This window comes from Rutilus rutilus, assembly GCF_951802725.1.
Source record: "Rutilus rutilus genome assembly, chromosome: 10".
In the NCBI taxonomy this organism is placed as follows: domain Eukaryota; kingdom Metazoa; phylum Chordata; class Actinopteri; order Cypriniformes; family Leuciscidae; genus Rutilus; species Rutilus rutilus.
The window spans coordinates 9,510,390-9,528,936 of record NC_140215.1 but is presented as its reverse complement, the minus strand read 5'-3'; positions in this window follow the sequence as shown (position 1 = coordinate 9,528,936).

The window sequence follows — 18,547 nt, the reverse complement described above, 5'->3', positions numbered from 1 at the left end:
GAACAAGGAATCCCTGGCTTTTCTTTAATTAAATGTCAGCTCACTAAAAATATTGACAGTAATCCATTTAGAACTCCAAATCTCCAGCTGCACCTGTTGTGATCCTTCTGATGATCATTATCACAGAACATGTTCACAGGCATTGGAAGCCTGGAGCCTATAGGGACCCATATTATGGCACTAAATTAGCCAGTTTTATTAAGGTCAAATTTATCCTATAGTTTCATACACTAGATGGCAGAACTTCTTGTTATTGCCAGTGAGAGGCATGTGCTGTTTAAAGATAAAGACTGCCCTTTTAATGTGCATATTAGCAAAAACAGGTTCCCAACTAGGGGAGCCTTTGCACCAAGGGGCCAACAAGATTAAAGCTTTATTGCTGTTTTTTTTTTTTTAAATAATCTTAATCTGAAACAGCTAAAAATCAAGATGTATTGTAAAAATACATCATATTCTTATTTTAATTTGTTCCCAACAACGTTTTTTATTTTTTAGTTAGAAATTGCTGAGAAATTGCTATTTGTCAGGAAGAAAATAACGTATAATTATTGGTCATAAAGAGTGAATAATGAAGAATCTCTCTTGTAACCTGGTATACTAGAACTGCTTGATTGCCCATTAAAAAACCCTGGGGAAGATTTGCGGTTTGAAACTTTTCACACTTTCACACTATTCTAAATAGAGAAATACTGCTCTTTTTAAATGTGCATATCATCTTAATTTACAGTCAATTTGAAATGTTGGACTCAAAGCTATTATGGAACAAAAGACAAAAAACTCATTTTAATTTAATTTGCTCACAATGTTCATTTGCAGTACAAGAATGTAATAAGATATGATTTGCTACAGTATTTGAAGACTCTAAAATGTTAAATTATCAGTCATAAACTAACCAATCAATTAATGACCAAATGTTATTATGTCACCTCCTCCTTGTACACATACATTTAAAGATGCAGTAATTGGAAAAACCTTCAATCGATAGTTCCGTTCATCATATTTTACACAGTTGCCTCACATTGCCAGTGTTGTGAGCGTGACTGACTGGGGTTTTGCTGTTCAAAGCTATATTTCGCTACTGAGCTGTTATGAGCTAGCTGAGATCTTTGCCAGTGTCAATGTTCAAAGGGGAAATATTAAAAGGGGACACATACACAGGAAGAAGCCACAGGAGCCAAAGCACCTCTAATTGATGAATCCTGTTTTAGCATGCTGCTGTTTCCAGTCCCTGCCTTCCTCAACGCTGTCAGCCCTCCACATTAAGTGAGTCTGAACAGTCTTATACAGCTGTTCCATCAACCTCCACTTCTTTCCCAGCTCACCTCTCAATTACCAGATACTGTTCCCCCCAGCGAGGGATCTGTAGACGGTGCCACGCAGAGCGCCTCGCAAATTCAATCTCCACCATCTCCCTCTAATTACACCGTGATGAGGAGCAAAATGGGAATCTGCCATGGAACACATTCCAATCCCATGCACGGATGAGGCTGCTAAGTAATTGAGCTGATACAGGTGCCAAAACATTGACAAAATGCCTTGGGTGTTTTGTCTGAAAATCTTCTGCCCTTTGTAGAGGTGCTGCAGGCAAGGATTGTGTGAATGAAACTAATGAAATGCTCACTCTGTGGTGACAGATTTAGAGCTAAGATAAGATAAAAAAAAAAATATATATATATAATCATGTCTACGAATACAGTCTATCCTCTACGTTTAAGAAAAAATAGCCAGCTAGTCATTATCAACTCAGGATCAGCAACACACTCACTAGGCGAGTTGACAAGATTACATCCTGTTCTTTGGATAATCACACAAACTTTAACCCTCCGGATCTAACGAAGCCTCACACTCATAAATTCCTATGGTGGATACTTCGGAATTAGACGCAACATCATTAGATTGAAATTATGTGGAATTTATATTGCCCCGTACTCCCTAAATGAAAAGCTCCAGCACTGATAACCTGCTTGCTTAGAATGATGATGAGGAAAAGAAGACTAATAGCAGTCTGCCCTATGTTCAATTATCAGCATCTGGTTTGACCTCTGACTGAACTGATTTAGCCAAATTATCATTTACGGTTCTTTAATTTACTGCAGTTTAATTTCAAAACCATTAATTAAATGGTGAAATATGTAGAGACGTGCTTATAATAAACCAGAAAAGGAAAGTTTGTCAACCTTTAATGGTGTGAAAAAGCCAAGCCTGAAAGTTTAAGAATGGTTTTAAAAGGTAGACAGTCTGATTGACAGATAGAGAGATATAGATAGAAAATGAAAAATAGATATTAAATACCAACAGACGGTCTAATAGAGACAGACAGTTTGAAATAATGTTAGACAGACAGACAGACATATAGAAAAATAGACAGACAGCTAGACTGGCAGACAGATGGATAGAAAAATATACAGATAGATATTTGATATTTGATAGATATGTTGTAAGTACTGAAGTAGCAGTTCACAATAACCTTCAAAACACTGACATGAGAGGACTACTCAGTGTGCCAAGTACATAATTAAAATGCACTAAATAGCAAAATTGCTGTCAAAATGACATTGAGCATTCTTGGAATGCAGGGAATCATATTCAGGTGTTACGGGCCCTTCATAGATAACAAAAAATATGGGTATTTAACAGTATAGCTTAAAAAGCCCCTCTGTCTACTTAAATCTGTCTTCATAGTAGAGAAAATTCCCATTAATGGGAGCTGAGAGAGCAGTGTTCTCTCGAGGATGACATGGTTAATGATCTGTTCCCATTGTGCATAAACCAATTAGCCTGTGTGACCCCAGACATGGCGTCTATGCCATAACAGTACAGAAGATTCTTGCAGCTGCCACTCTCTTATCTCCAGCCACCAATTCAAGGCTAGAGGCAGTGCATTATGGGCTAGCATTGGCCGCATGATGAAATCACAGACACTAGGCAGGGTCAATTAGTGAAAGCTGTACAGAATGTTAGGAAAGACATCTTCACCTTTCCTGTCTTCACTGTGTTAATGGTGACTGCTTGTCGTTGTGGGTTTTTTAGTTCTGTGGGCTGTAAAGACCTTTGAAATAGCTGAAATCATTTGGCGAAGTGATATGAAACTGTACTGCGGTCACAACCTGCTTGGAACTTTAGCCGTGCGTTTCCCTGAAAATAATTGCACACCATAGAATGTTCGTCAACCAATCAGAGTCAAGCATTCAACAGCCCCGTAGTAACTACATATACAGTATATATATATACACAATTAGACCACTTAACCTTGTGATTGCTATCAGGATGTGAAGAGGCTTTTAACCAGCATAAAAAAATAAAAAAAATTCTGAGACAAGTCACCTACCCTGTCTTTAATATAATAAACTGTTGGAAATGTTGAGGATCAACCCCTTTCTCTTTCCCTTAAAGGCCCACCGAAGTGTCTTGAAACGTGCAGCATTATTCAGTGTTGACGTAATTTTCACTGAAACAGGAAGATAGGGCGGGACATATGCAGCTCCTCCCCTTTTGGGGAGGCAAAATAGCCAATAGTGTTTTCTTTATATCACAGCTCGGCCAGAGCCGTTGAGCTCGGCAAAGCAGCATTTGACAGATTATGACAGCCACAGTGTAATCGATTCTCCTTTTAGATTTCATATGAAACTTTAAGTAAAGCCCAACAGTGAGCATAATCATGCTGAGAATGTGTTTGAAAAGTGTGTAATTTAATGTTGGTGCATGGCACCGTTATCTCTTCTACTCGTCAGTGCTGTTTCTAATGTAGTGTCTGTCTAAACTTTTCTAATCTACTCCATATTGCTTTAAAATACAGCATTCTGTGTAGAATTCACATGGGTCTGATTTGTTTAGTGGTCTGAATATTGAGCACTGAGAATATTGTCCGGTTTATGTTGTAATTGCCTGTTAAATTTGCCACAAGGTCAAAAGAAAGTAGCATGCTAGTTAATCACAGTTTTCTCATTTCTTGTTTGAGAGCAGTAACACACAAATAAAGTGGAAAGACTCTGCTCTGGGTGTATGAAACGGTACTTAGCGAGCCAATTGTACAGAGGCACGAGGCCATGGAAATGTCCTCATCCGACTGAAGGAAATGTGGGTTAACTCGGCTGATGTGAGCTCCCAAATCACATAACAAAGTCTTTTTTGAGAGTGGAGGGTCACATGGCTCATGAGTCTCGCTAATGTAAAGCCTGTCATTCTGGGGAGTAGAGCTGAGGAAAGCATAAATCAACAGTATGTCAGTCAAAGATTTCCCACCATGGAGATGTTCCAGAGGAAGAGCTTCTGCAGCAGATGCCCTGAAGTCTGTCAGCCCTTAAAGGCGACGCTTTAGAATTCAGCTCACAGAATGTGTCAGACTGCAGCGGCACACACTCTGTGCTGATTCTCTTGGATCTGGTCCACGTGTCTCCTCTGCTCAGGCGAATCGTCTCAGGGCCCTAAGGCAGGGCTTTAAAAGGTCTGTTCTGATAGCAGGAACCTGCTCGACTCTGACCGCTTCTGAGGGAGGCTTGATCCGCCGTGACATGCCACTTCTTTCCACGCTGCATTTTACCATTGGATGCATTTAATGCCATTAGGGTTTTTCTGTGAGAAGAACACAGACACACATATTTAAACCATCCAATGCTTAAAACAAAGACTGTGACGCCATCTAAGAAATTAATAAGGACTGTTAAATCATCATAGCATGTTTTGATTACTCCTTCACTCCATTTATCATCACGAATGATGGATGTGATGGATGTTTCTATGGATACTCATGATACAGCTAACATAATTAATCCAGACAGGACATGACATCAGTCTCCCCGCCCACTTCAGCTCTACTTTGTTTTTATAGTCTTGCGATATGCAACGCTCTAAGTGGCCTTTCACAATATTTCATTTGGAAAAATGAATGATGTCAAAGAATGGGAGTGGTGTGAATCATTTTAGTCGGGAGACAATGTTTTCCGTCACTTTGTGATAAATCACACCTGTTAGCTTGGTGTCTGTTCCGGATGCGTTAAAAACTCAAGACAGTCAACAAACCCTCCCTTCCCTTCATGATGCTCAACACTTTTTCAATGATACTGCTCAAGGGCAGAGCTGGAGGACAAAATAAACATATTATATGTGATTTTTTTTTTATTCAAAATGTTTATTATAAAACGGATAGTTCCGGTCCTTGATTCTGATTGGTTGAGCTGCGTTCCAAGCCGTTGTAAATTACTCAACAAACATACACCTGTGACCGCATTACATTAGTATTACTGCGCAACTGCATTTGTGATTTTTTGTTTCTGCATGTGTTGCTTGGCAACCTCTTTGGAACTACATTGCTTGGCGGAGGAATAAATGTGTTATAACGTTATATTTTTTGTTGCTGATGTTTATTTTATGTATAAAATAAATATTAAAATGAATATTTTTATGGAGTAACCGTTTTATAAAAGCAATAAGCCCCTTGAAGCCGTGATTTACAGTGAATTTAGAACAGCTAAGGGAGTTTTAGGCACTCCGCTCCGCGTCTAAATACTTCTAAATTCACTGTATATCACGGCTTTAAGGGGCTTATTGCTTTATTTTACACACAAAACACAAGTACCCACCAGAGCATGTGAGCGGAGTGGAGCGGTGAGAATCTCCGCTCATCGCTCACTGAACTGTTCACCCCTCCGCTCCCCCGCTCAAAGCTACATCAGGCCGCTCCGCTCATTTTCGCTCAGCGCTCAACGCAGTTTGCTTCGCGCTCCACTCAAATCACCCCCCGCTCGCTCCAAAAAAGGAAAAAAAATCTACATGTATATCACTTGTAGCGGTCCCCAACCTTTTTTGCGCCACGGACCGGTTTAAAATCAGACAATATCAGACACGGACCGGCCTTCAAGGTGTGTGGCGGATAAATACAACAAAAATGATTAAAATGATACGACTGGCATAAAAACGGGGGTATTTTTTTAAATAGCCTATAATAATAAACGTGAATCCAATGTGTAGGCCTACTCGCAACTTTATTAACAGCGTCCTCTAACATCGCGCAGGCAAATGAGAAAGTCTGAAAACAAACAAAATGCCCCCAAAAGAAAAAAAATCTCGATGTTTTCAGTGCTGATGCGTTCACGTAACATGTAAGGGCACCTAAAAGCTGTCACAACGAACCGGCAAAATGATTATGAATATGTAAAATATAGCAGAAGACATTTTAATTTTTTTTATGTCTGTCGGCTGGAAAGATGCTGACTCGTGATCTTCGCAGTAGTGAACGCGCCTGAGAGAAATGCACATTTCATACGGGAGAGCAGTCTGTTTTCTTTCGTTTTGAATTGTTCTGTTTAAAAGTAGACATTTCAAGCTTTATATATATGTCTCAGGTGTGTGAGGCAAGTAGGCTATACGCTGAGTTTCGGTTCTTTCATGAGACAAACTCCAGGTTCACGCCGGCGCCTTCGTATCGTGGTTATCTATTTTCTAATATATTTACTTCTTATTAAATCCAGACAATTGGTTGATGAAACCTTGATTAAAATTAAGATACAATTAATACAAAACGAAATTAATTTTAAAGACAGGCTTTGTGCTTTCTGTTTGAGGTCTGAGTGAAAGTTTTAAAGCAGTCTTAGTGCCGCTTTCAGAGCGCTCACGTCCGTAACGGAGAACTGTCCCGTCCATAACATTTATTTTTTTTGTATAAATTTCTAAATAAATGTGACTTATAGTCCAGTGCGAGGCTAGGCCTATGTTTTTTCTTCTTCATGGCGCATTTTTTTGACTGATGCGCCTTATAGGCTACTCCGGAGCGACTTATATTGATAGGCTACACCTGTATGAATTCTCATTTTACTTTTTGAACTCCATTATTGAGCCGAGTTTTGCCTGAAAATAGTCTACTGTTGATGACTGTGCAAGACAAATGGATTCAGGGTCAGGCTTGACTGAGCATGCTTCAGACTCGTGGTGTGAGCGGAGCGGAGCGAAATTGGAGCGGGAAATGCGACGCTCCGTCCTTTTGAAATTGCCGCTCTGCGCTCTGTCCAAGATCCGCCCGCTCGCGCTCCCCGCTCGCTCCCGCTCCACTCCGCTCACATGCTCTGGTACCCACCACTTGTAGCATATACTTTCAAACACCAATTTAGTAGGACTTTATTTTTGGGGGGGATTCTCGCATACATAATGAAAATTACAGAATTATATGAAACATTAAATCATTCTCTATAATTATTATATAAAAATTACAATAATATAATTAAAAAAAAGTAATTTTACAAAACAAAATATTACCTGTAATTGCTTCAGATTAATTCTTCATAATCAATCACACACACTTCATTATTACCTCGCCATAACAGTCTATAGCATTATTAATTCTTCATAAAGCACACACACACACACACACACACACACACACACACACACACACTAACTCGCCATAACAGTCCATAGCATTATTTACTTATTTATGAAGAATTTCAGTTGTATTAACTTTCATTTCATGGAATAGTCAAAGCAAGACTTATGTATATAATACTTTATACAATAATGAGCAGTTCAATTCAAAGCAGCTTCAAAGTAATAAACAGGAGAATAACAGTATTAATGTTGCACAATTCATCAATTATGAAACAACTTCAATTACAGCTGTAAAGCAGATCTACAGAAGACAAAAGTGTCAACATGCAGCTCAGTTTACGTTTTTGTTCTCATCCGACAGTGTCAGTACAGTCAGATCAATAATATTTTCTGAATATTGTCTTTTAAGCCTCAATGTAATGAACAAGAGGGTGAGTAAATAACACAATTATTTGTGTGTGTGTGTGTACTATCCCTTTGAGGAGCTGCAAATAAACATATTGATGGGTTTCCCATAATTAACATTTTGAAATATCTGGTGTGGTCAGAGTTTTGCAGAATGTACTTGCATAAGAAAGGTATACAGAGTTTAAAGTGCTCCCTGTGAAAGTCGTTGGCTCCTCACCACCTATATTGAGAAGAACAAATATATTTTTTCTTGTTAATGCTCTGAGCCTAATGAAACATGGACAGCTATGCGACCAATATGGGCTCAATGTTACACCTGAGAGGCCTAAAAAAGACATTACCTCTTCCTTATGTCATTTTTTTACTGTTCCACCCAGAACAAATGTCCTATCTAAAAGAGATGCATTGTATTTCCGGACATACTGGACTGTTGTTTTTGCATGATATGACACTGACTGCTCGCTGTGAAAGATGTTGGATATCAGCCGCTCACCACGAGAAGAACAAATATTTTTTCTTGTTAATGCCCTGAGCCTAATGAAACACGGACAGCTATGCAACAAATACCGTGCTTAATGTTACACCTGGGAGGCCTAAAAAGACATTTTCTGCTCTGTATGTAATTTTTTTACTGTTCCATCCAGAGATGCATTGTATTTCTGGACCTACTGGACTAATGTTGACAATGGATCTAATATGTGTCACAAGTGACAAGCCACTCACCAATAACGGCAGATTAACTGTAGATGAGGCAGAATAATATTTATGTCACATGCTAATACTGTCACAGTGGTGTTTGGGTTAGTTGGTGTCTTTTGGATGTCACGTGTCATCTTCACTGTCATTATCAGTTCAGCTGTATCACCTGTGTTTAGTCAATCATCGTCATCTGTATCACTGTTAATCAGTGTCATCTGTGATTGTATTTAAGTTCCGTCTGTTCAGTCAGTCTTTGTCCGGTTTTATTTAGTGTGTGTTGCTACCTGTTCTGCTGTTGTGTTTAATTACCATTAAACCTTTGTTTTGAACATATATCCTCATCTTTGTCGGCCTTCCTGCAACCACCTGTGACAAATATGCCTTATTTATTATAATTTTATTGCAAACTGTTTTGTTTCTTATGACGTGCCTTTCTGTTTTGTTGAGGTGTCTCCCAGAGGTATTAATATCTGTTCATAATATATTCCACGCTCTCTTATTTTTCAGCGAAACCTCTAGGGTCTCTTTAACCGAATAGGATCATTCAAATATTTTCAAACGTATCGTGTGAAGAGGCAGAAGAACAACATTTTTCAGGGAATTAGAAGAGGTAATAAAAAAAAAGCAGAACTAATATTAAAAACTGTCAGGTACAATCAGATCTTTTTAAAGGATGGCAATGAGATTTGTAGTCAAACTCGCAGCAGTTCCTGTGAATGAGTCATTAAGCACCTTTGAGTTATTGCGTTTTACACGTATCACAAGGGGGCAGAGTTGTCTCAGCATTGTGGTAACATACAAGGTGATTTTTTTTAACTCCACGTAAATATATTATGAAATGCTGGGTCACTCTCAGAAGCGTAATAAAATAATAAGAGCATCATCATTCAGTGGATCTGAATCAAAAGCTAATTTTGAATGTCCAGACTTGATAGTGAGGAGAAAAATGGCCTTATTCACTGACCCCTCTCTTCACAAGCCCTAATTACTTCTGAAGGGCACAGCTCCTGCTATGTCAAATTGTTAGAAAGTGATTTTAAGAGCATGTCAGACTGAATTACAGTAATTCAAACTCTTATATTCTAATCATGTGCTGTCACAGACGGAGTACCTGAATATCTGTACCGTTGATTAGATGGTTCATCTAACCATGAACACAGAGCAAGTAATTGGAAATTGAAATGTGTCACACATCGCAAGGAATTTGTTCCTTAGGGTCAATTTTAACATCAAATTACGCTTGAATAAAACAAGTTTATCAAAGTAATACAGGCAGTCAGATTAAATTGAGAGCACTGGCCTGAGAGAACATCAGTGTTTTTGTAGCTTGTCAGCTCATCAAAATAATCTCATAAACAAATAATTTTTTTTAAAAAAAGCTTGTATTTTATGAAGAAAACTGTGAATGCTTATCCAAGCAAACCCATGTTGGAGTTTGCCAGATTACTTTCTATGTAATTGCTAATGTGTTCCAGGGCCCTGTTGTGGTAGATTTTTCCCTAAACCTAACTATATTCCTGGAATTACCTGGGCGTCTCCAATCGACACCCAAGCGCCTACAGTCGACACTTAATAAATATATCTGGGGCGTCTACAATCGACACCCAATAATCTTTATACTCTAGCTCTTGCGTCTACAGTTGACAACTGGCTTCAAGTTCCTTTCCCCAACTTGTTCCCCTATCTAACTTGCTTCCCTAACTTACTTGCTGCACAGCAATAATACACAGTCAGACTTCAGCAAATGTCCTTTAAATGCTTTAATCACGGCCGGGAGAGTTCTCATAGCAGTTCTCCAGAGAATCTCTCCCAAGAAGAAGAATACATCATGGCCGGAGGATCTCAGACAAATTTCAGAGAGAATCCCACCAGTAAACACAAATACAACAGTTTTCATAGAATAGGGCTATGGCGAAAATGACATGAAACATTACATAATTTCCCTACAATTTGATTGGTTCTTCATATGCAAACCCTTCTGTTACTAGGCAGAGGCAAACTCTGTTTTCTTGATTACTTCATAATCACAAGGTTTCAAGTTTAGACATCAGTCTATTTAATTTCCCATATTTGTTATTTTTACACTCACACAACCAAAGTCACAAGTTTTCGCCAAAAGGGGAAACATTTAAAAGCATATGAATGTTGTTCCTGCAAGAAAAACACATGTTAGTTATGATTAATAAAAAAATCCATCACACTGTCAAGTAAAGAAAGCCCCACTCTGAAGTCTCTGAGACCACATACACACTGTGTGCAGCTAAATTTAGTTGCCAATTCACCTTTTACTGCTTATTCCTGTTCTTTACACACAGTTCAGTCATTTACAGCAGTGATAGCTGAATTCTACATCCGAATTAACTATATTCGTATGTGACATCTGTATTTACAAACAATCTATACAGTGTGTATGGAACCGAAATAAATCCAAATACTTTATATTAAAAATATAACGAAAATTTAGCCTTATACCTGCCCACTTTAATAACTCCATGAACTTAATGGCTTCGGGCCAAACCTAAACACCAAGCCCAAAAACACTTAAGTGGGCATGGCAACACTACAAGTAGCCTTCCAAACATAATCAGAACACGACACAGCTGTCTACGGTGGTTTTGTAAAAACTGCAAAACATGAGTCATTTGTCACTGTAATATTACTTAATTCAAAAAAATCGGATACCAAAAGTGCGAGATGCCAGAACATTTCTAAATGATGTTTTATTAAGAAAGTTCGGGAGGAGCACGTTCAGATAATTAACACAAGTGGAGAGCACTCAGCAATCAATGGTAAGAGGTATATATACAGTAGGTACGGAAAGTATTCAGACCCCCTTCAATTTTTCACTCTTTGTTATATTGCAGCCATTTGCTAAAATAGTGAATTTTTTTTTCCTCATTATTGTACACACAGCACCCCCTATTGACAGAAAAAAACTGAACTGTTGACATTTATCACATGGTCCTAAGTATTCAGACCCTTTGCTGTGACACTATTATATATTTAACTCAGGTGCTGTCCGTTTCTTCTGATCATCCTTGAGATGGTTCTACAGCTTCATTTGAGTCCAGCTGTGTTTGATTATACTGATTGGACTTGATTAGGAAAGCCACACACCTGTCTATATAAGACTTTACAGCTCACAGTGCATGTCAGAGCAAATGAGAATCATGAGGTCAAAGGAACTGCCTGAAGAGCTCAGAGACAGAATTGTGGCAAGGCACAGATCTGGCCAAGGTTACAAAAAAAATTCTGCTGCACTTAAGTTTCCTAAGAGCATAGTGGCCTCCATAATCCTTAAATGGAAGAGGTTTGGGACAACCAGAACCCTTCCAAGAGCTGGCCGTCCGGCCAAACTGAGCTATCGGGGGAGAAGAGCCTTGGTGAGAGAGGTAAAGAAGAACCCAAATATCACTGTGGCTGAGCTCCAGAGATGCAGTCGGGAGATGGGAGAAAGTTGTAGTAAGTCAACCATCACTGCAGCCATCCACCAGTCGGGACTTTATGGCAGAGTGGCCCGACGGAAGCCTCTCCTCAGTGCAAGACACATGAAAGCACACCTGAAGGACTCCAAGATGGTGATAAATAAGATTCTCTGGTCTGATGAGACCAAGATATAACTTTTTGGCCTTAATTCTAAGCGGTATGTGTGGAGAAAACCAGGCACTGCTCATCGCCTGTCCAATACAGTCTCAACAGTGAAGCATGGTGGTGGGAGCATCATGCTGTGGGGGTGTTTTTCAGCTGCAGGGACAGGACGACTGGTTGCAATATAGGGAAAGATGAATGCGGCCAAGTACAGGGATATCCTGGACGAAAACCTTCTCCAGAGTGCTCTGGACCTCAGACTGGGCTGAAGGTTCACCTTCCAACAAGACAATGACCCTAAGCACACAGCTAAAATAACAAAGGAGTGGCTTCACTAGGGGTGGGCGATATCTCGATATTTAAAATATATCGAGATATTTTTTAAACACGATATGGATTTTGACATATCGTATATATCGATATATTGTTTATATTTATAAAAATTGTGTTATTTCAAATGTAGGCACGTTGCGCGTGGCAAGCGCGCTCATAATGTAAGAGACGCCGGCGCGACCACAACATTGCCCAACATCAAATGGCAAACGTAATGCAAGCGGAACGAAACTGCTCGTTATTGTGTGGTTGAAGGACCGTTTATCAGTTTGGACCAAAGCAGCGCGAGCCGATCGTGATCATGCGACACACACTGTTACTACACAGCGCTAATGATCCAGTAAAGAAAGCATTTGAATTCGCCACAGAAGTATTAACATCGCTGCGAGATCTAGTGAGAAACATTCACATTTCTCCGTTATTAACGGATCAAACAGCGCTGACGTGGAAACCAGGAAGAAACATTGTGCCATGAATGAACTATCCAGTGTCCACAGATCAGCAACATTCACCATGGATTTACTGTAGTAACACTAACTGCAACCATGGAAGTTTGGCAGGAATAGTAGGCTATAATGCCTTCAAGTAACATTACGTCGGTTTAATTTTGACATTATGAATACAATTGCCTCAAATGTTAATCTGAACTAAAAAATAAACCTTTGTTTATAACTACTACAATATTACATTTCATTTTTTCCAAGGAGCTGTTTTGTTTTATATGCTCCTAGAGTCAATTATAGCTCCAGAATTGCTCAAAGTAAAAAAATATCATGATGTTTATGATGTTAGTTTTAATTATAAAAAAAGAATAAAAAAATATATTATTTAAAAATGTCGCAGAAGCACTTGTTCCTACATGAACTGCCTACCTCTTTGCACTTCAATAAAAAATACTTGGTGGTATTTGGCATATTTGTTTTTGCAGTAGTTTTTGGGGGGTTCTTTTTCCTGTAAAGATATCGAGATATATATCGTATATCGAGATATAGCAAAATATATCGAGATATATTTTTTGCTCTATATCGCCCAGCCCTAGGCTTCACAACAACTCCGTGACTGTTCTTGAATGGCCCAGCCAGAGCCCTGACTTAAACCCAATTGAGCATCTCTGGAGAGACCTGAAAATGGCTGTCCATCAACGTTTACCATCCAACCTGACAGAACTGGAGAGGATGTGCAAGGAGGAATGGCAGAGGATACCCAAATCCAGGTGTGAAAAACTTGTTGCATCTTTCCCAAAAAGACTCATGGCTGTATTAGATCAAAAGGGTGCTTCTACTAAATACTGAGCAAAGGGTCTGAATACTTAGGACCATGTGATATTTCAGTTTTTCTTTTTTAATAAATGTGCAAAAATGTCAACAATTCTTTGTTTTTCTGTCAATATGGGGTGCTGTGTGTACAATAATGAGGAAAAAAAATTAACTTAAATGATTTTAGCAAATATAACAAAGAGTGAAAAATTTAAGGGGGTCTGAATACATTCCGTACCCACTGTACATTCAGCAGTCTCACCTCAATCCATTGACAGTTTTGCAGCATCCCTCCACCACCCCTTCTCCACGCTTCTAGTCCTAAACACTTACATATGGGGGGACTACTCTGGGTTCGGGCCGAACTCCGAGCTCGGAGCCCTCCCCCCGGACAGCACGCCAAATACGCATTAAACTTTACTTAAAGAGAGTGAGTTTACATTTACATTTAGTCATTTAGCAGACGCTTTTATCCAAAGCGACTTACAAATCAGGACTAAATTAAGCGAGTCATCATGAAGAGGCAAAAGACAACAACAACGCAAGAAGTGTTCAGAATACGAAGTTCATGCATTATTCAGAGTAGCATAAGCATGATAAGTGGGATTTTAAGGGAAAGGTTTTTTTTTTTTTTTTTAATGAGTTTAGGTGCTCATGGAAGAGATGGGTTTTCAGCTGTTTTTTTAACGTTGTCAGGGATTCTGCATTCCGGATGAGGGTGGGGAGAGTGTTCCACCAGCATGGAACTGTGAATGAGAATGATCTGGAAAGTGATTTTGTGGCTTTCTGTGATGGAACCACGAGACGTCGCTCGTCGCTCGGAGTTATTTTCCATACACACAGAACGATAATTTAGGGGATTCACTCCTGCATTTAAATATGGTTGTCACTCTTGAAACTTAGCAGTGTGTACGTGGCGTGTGGTATTCTTTGAAGTAGCCATTGAGTTATAACAGAAAATAAATGGAAAAAAAAATCCCCCGGTATGAACTTAAGGCTCAACTAATTCTATAGCACCTTTGGCACTGGAACACCTGAACTTCGTGCGCAAGTGCCTCTGTCTGGCATGGATCGTGAACTATTGTTTGTCTCACAGAGACAATTCATTCATTGTAATGAACAGAGACGACAGCAAAACTGTATACCCTCTTGAAGGGATAGTCAGCAGCCACTGATTTGTTGTTATCGATCTCCAATGATCCAGGTGTCTTTCCGTAAAATTCTGCGTCAACGATCCCGCTTTAGGCACTCTCGTGCAAGCTCGATGTAAGGTTTGGTTGGCTTTATCTTCTTTGCCAGAGGTACTATGTCGAAACAATTTGCGACATCCGCCATTGGTTCTTGGTCAAATTTATGGACCAGCTACACAGAAAGCCTTGGACTGGAATGTGTCGGTCTCTGAAACTCATTCCCATCATGTAGGGACAGCCTCAGGATCCAGGCCGCCTCCAACAGCCTCCAGTGTCTGTTATCACAATGTTGGTGCAAGATCTGCAAATAGACCTCTTCAGCATTTCCAGCATGGGAACCCAAAAGCTCCTCCACCTCCTAGGCGTGGTGGGACATCAGTCTCACACACGACACCAAGGCCCCCAGCGACCTCGCCCACCTCTAAAGCATACGCAATAATATAAACTCTTCCAAATAAATGTAATAATATAAGCAGACCTCAGCCTATGGCATTTTTTTATTTTTTTATCGGAGGAAGGTTAGGGTTAGGGTTAATCTGACAAAGTGTGATGGAGAGCAGCATTAAGATCTCATAGTCATGAAAAAACAGACAAACAAAGCACTTTGGACTAAAGGGAGCTGTCCTACAGTCAGATGTCTCATTAAAAGTAAAGGAACATGTTTGCTTGCAAATTTCAGTGTCCTCTGTGTTTCTGTTACTATAACAACAGAAATTATGCAAAAGAGACACGGTCAGACACCCAGCGTTCTCAATTTTTATTTACCTCCTATAAATCCTCTCTTATGAGAGCAATGTTTTCTTTCGACCACAATAAAAATTACATAGAGGAATTTGTCTTCACTACAAAAATGAAAAGCAGAAAATGGACGCATTTATGCAGCAGAATGCTGATGTTTTTCTTGCTCCAGGATCATTCGTAGCAGGGTTTCTCTTACCAGTGAGCATGGAGGGAGAATTGGAAAACCTATTTAGAGTTATGGCTCATTTTAAAACATTTCATTCTGAATTTCATATTTTGGTGGTGGGGGATAACTAAATGGCCAAAATGTGTGCTGCTATATTCAGTAAAAACAGTAATCTTGCTTGTGCAATAATGATTAATTATACACATCTAACACACTTCTGGTAATAAGATCCATAAAGACACAATCATCTCAAACATTCTCATTTCAGAAAAATAGAAAAAATAAATAAACATTTCTCAAGTTTCTCATGAAATTCACTTCTAGGGCCCTATTTTAACAATCTAAGCGCATGATCTAAAGCGCACGGCACAAGAGCACTTAGGGCGTGTCCAAATCCACTTTTGCTAGTTTAACGAAGGGAAAAATGGTCGGAGTGGTCTAAAAGGGTTGTCCCTATTCTCATAATGAGTAATGGGTGTGTTTTGGGCATAACGTGATTGTCATATCAGAGTGTCATTTCCCATTCCCTTTAAAAGCCAGTTGTACTTGCACAGTGGTGGATTCGCTATTTACATGGCGGAATTTGTAAGCGGAAACTGAACGCGTCTCCAGAAAGCAAACTGATCTGCTTGTGCGCAAGGTTAAAGCGTGCAAGCAGACCATCTATCTACGGGACAAGCCGGATTCCACCATATCTTTATGTACACAATATTAATCTTTTACACTGTAATCCTTTTATTTTTAATATTTGGCTAGTTTGTGTGCTGCTGCACGTCCCTGTGTGTGTAATAAGCAGAGTGTATGCGCCTGGCACTACATTGCGGCGAGTGTATGATAGGGCCCATAGTGTTTAAAAGTGAATGTTTACGGTCCATTTAAAGGTGAAGTATGCGATTTCTGAGAAACTCTGTTGATATTTGAAATGAACCCAAACAAACTCCCCTCCCTTCATTTCTCCACCCCCAAAATGCACAAACAATCAATTCAAGAGTGGATGTCACTTTATCATAGCTGAAGCGAAGCAAAATAATGCTTCTTTTTTCCAGTGATATTCCTCTGACCTTTTCTTTTTTGTAATGTCTCTCAGTCTCAGTCATCTCACTTTCTACCAGCCCAGACTCATTAGAAAAACGTACCTGTGCACGGCAACATTCTTGTAAAACGCAAAATACGTCACGTCGTGCACGTTTCGCGACAGTTTCAAAGTGAAATGTCCAGTGGGTAGCGCTGTGTTTTGTTTAGTTTTTTTCCGGAACAGATGAATGTGAATATTGAGTACATTGGAGTGAAATTTCCAGTGAGTGAAGCTAAAAGCTTAATGGTCCATTTCAAAATAACGTACACCTACACTAAACCCTAAACCTACCCGATAGTGTTAACAAAAACACGTGACATAAAAACGCAATCGGAACCTAGCATTTTTGCTTGTTTTTGAGCTCTTTTCTCATGACTCGTCTTTCACGGGATTCATACCTGAGCTCTCTGCATTACAAGTACAATTCTGTATGAGCTGAGCTACCGAGCAAGCTTAGTATGTCTGTAAAACCAAACATACGGAGCTGGTTAAGTAATGCGAATTCCAAAATATATTAATTTACAAATCATGCACTATGGTAAAAACTATTTTGAGGTCATAATATATATTATTGTAGGTAAAATTTATTTACTGTACAGTAGGAAAGATTTTTTTCTGTTAAAGAAATTGCAAAAATATCTCTTTTGATAATTAAATTACTCAATTATTGTAAATAAAATATAAAGAGAAGCAACTCCGCAAATATCTTGCAATTTTTTGTTTCAAACACACATGAAGAAAGAGGCCAAAACTCTGTAGTGCACCTTTATGAAGTGTTTTTTTGTTGTTGTTGTTGTTTTTTTTTTGTTGTTTTTTGTACCACCTGCATTCTTTCCCAGATATTTTGATGTCTCATCCAGAAATTTGACAAAGTACTAACCCATTGATTACTGGCACCTCCATTTATCAACTGGATCTGGACTTGGGCCCACAGTCGTCATATGGCTTGCTCCCAGGATGAAAGATGGAGGAGATGCAGGTGTATTCAGGGGTGCTGGAATAAATCAATAACACTGCCAGGGATTCATCAAACAAAAAAAAAACAAAAAAAGTTTGTTGGTAAATGAAGCATTAATACTTAACCTTGAGAGATGTAATTTTTTATCCTCTTTAATAACTACTTATAGTATTCCTTAAACTAATCACTGGCCCTGTTTACACCTGGTATAAACATCCGTCTTGGGTGATCTGATCACAAGTGCTTAAATGACACCAAGAAAGTCAATAATACCTGTCAGGCTATCCATCAATTCATATTCATTTCAACGGCAGTCGCTCGACTGATGGAGGAATTTGTGTGACACATATTAATTCCATGTGTAAACAGGGTCACTGCTATATAGAACAGTTGTTCATTCTGAATGAGTCCACAGTGAAGTACATATCTAATCACTGCTGTCATCTCAGGTTTGGCCATTCTGAAAGGTGGTTATGGATAATTTGTCAAAAATTCATTTTAACATGTTATATTACTGCCATTACTTGACATGAGCCATCTGCTTATTGGTTGTTAAAACTAAATCATTTATTTTCTCTGACAACAACTTTGCCCTTGCATCACTATTTATGCTTCGGTTTAATCACAGTATGGTTCCAGGAGCTGTGGGCAAAACAAACGCCTTGCAGATGTGTTTCTGTAGAGAAATAAATAAAAAATAAAGACTTTCCAAGAAGCCACACAAGGAGTCTCCATCTGAACAAAGAAGTCAATAAAATGAGAAAAACAATAGTTCCCTATCGTTCGGTCACTCTCGACGTCTTGTCATGACCGACG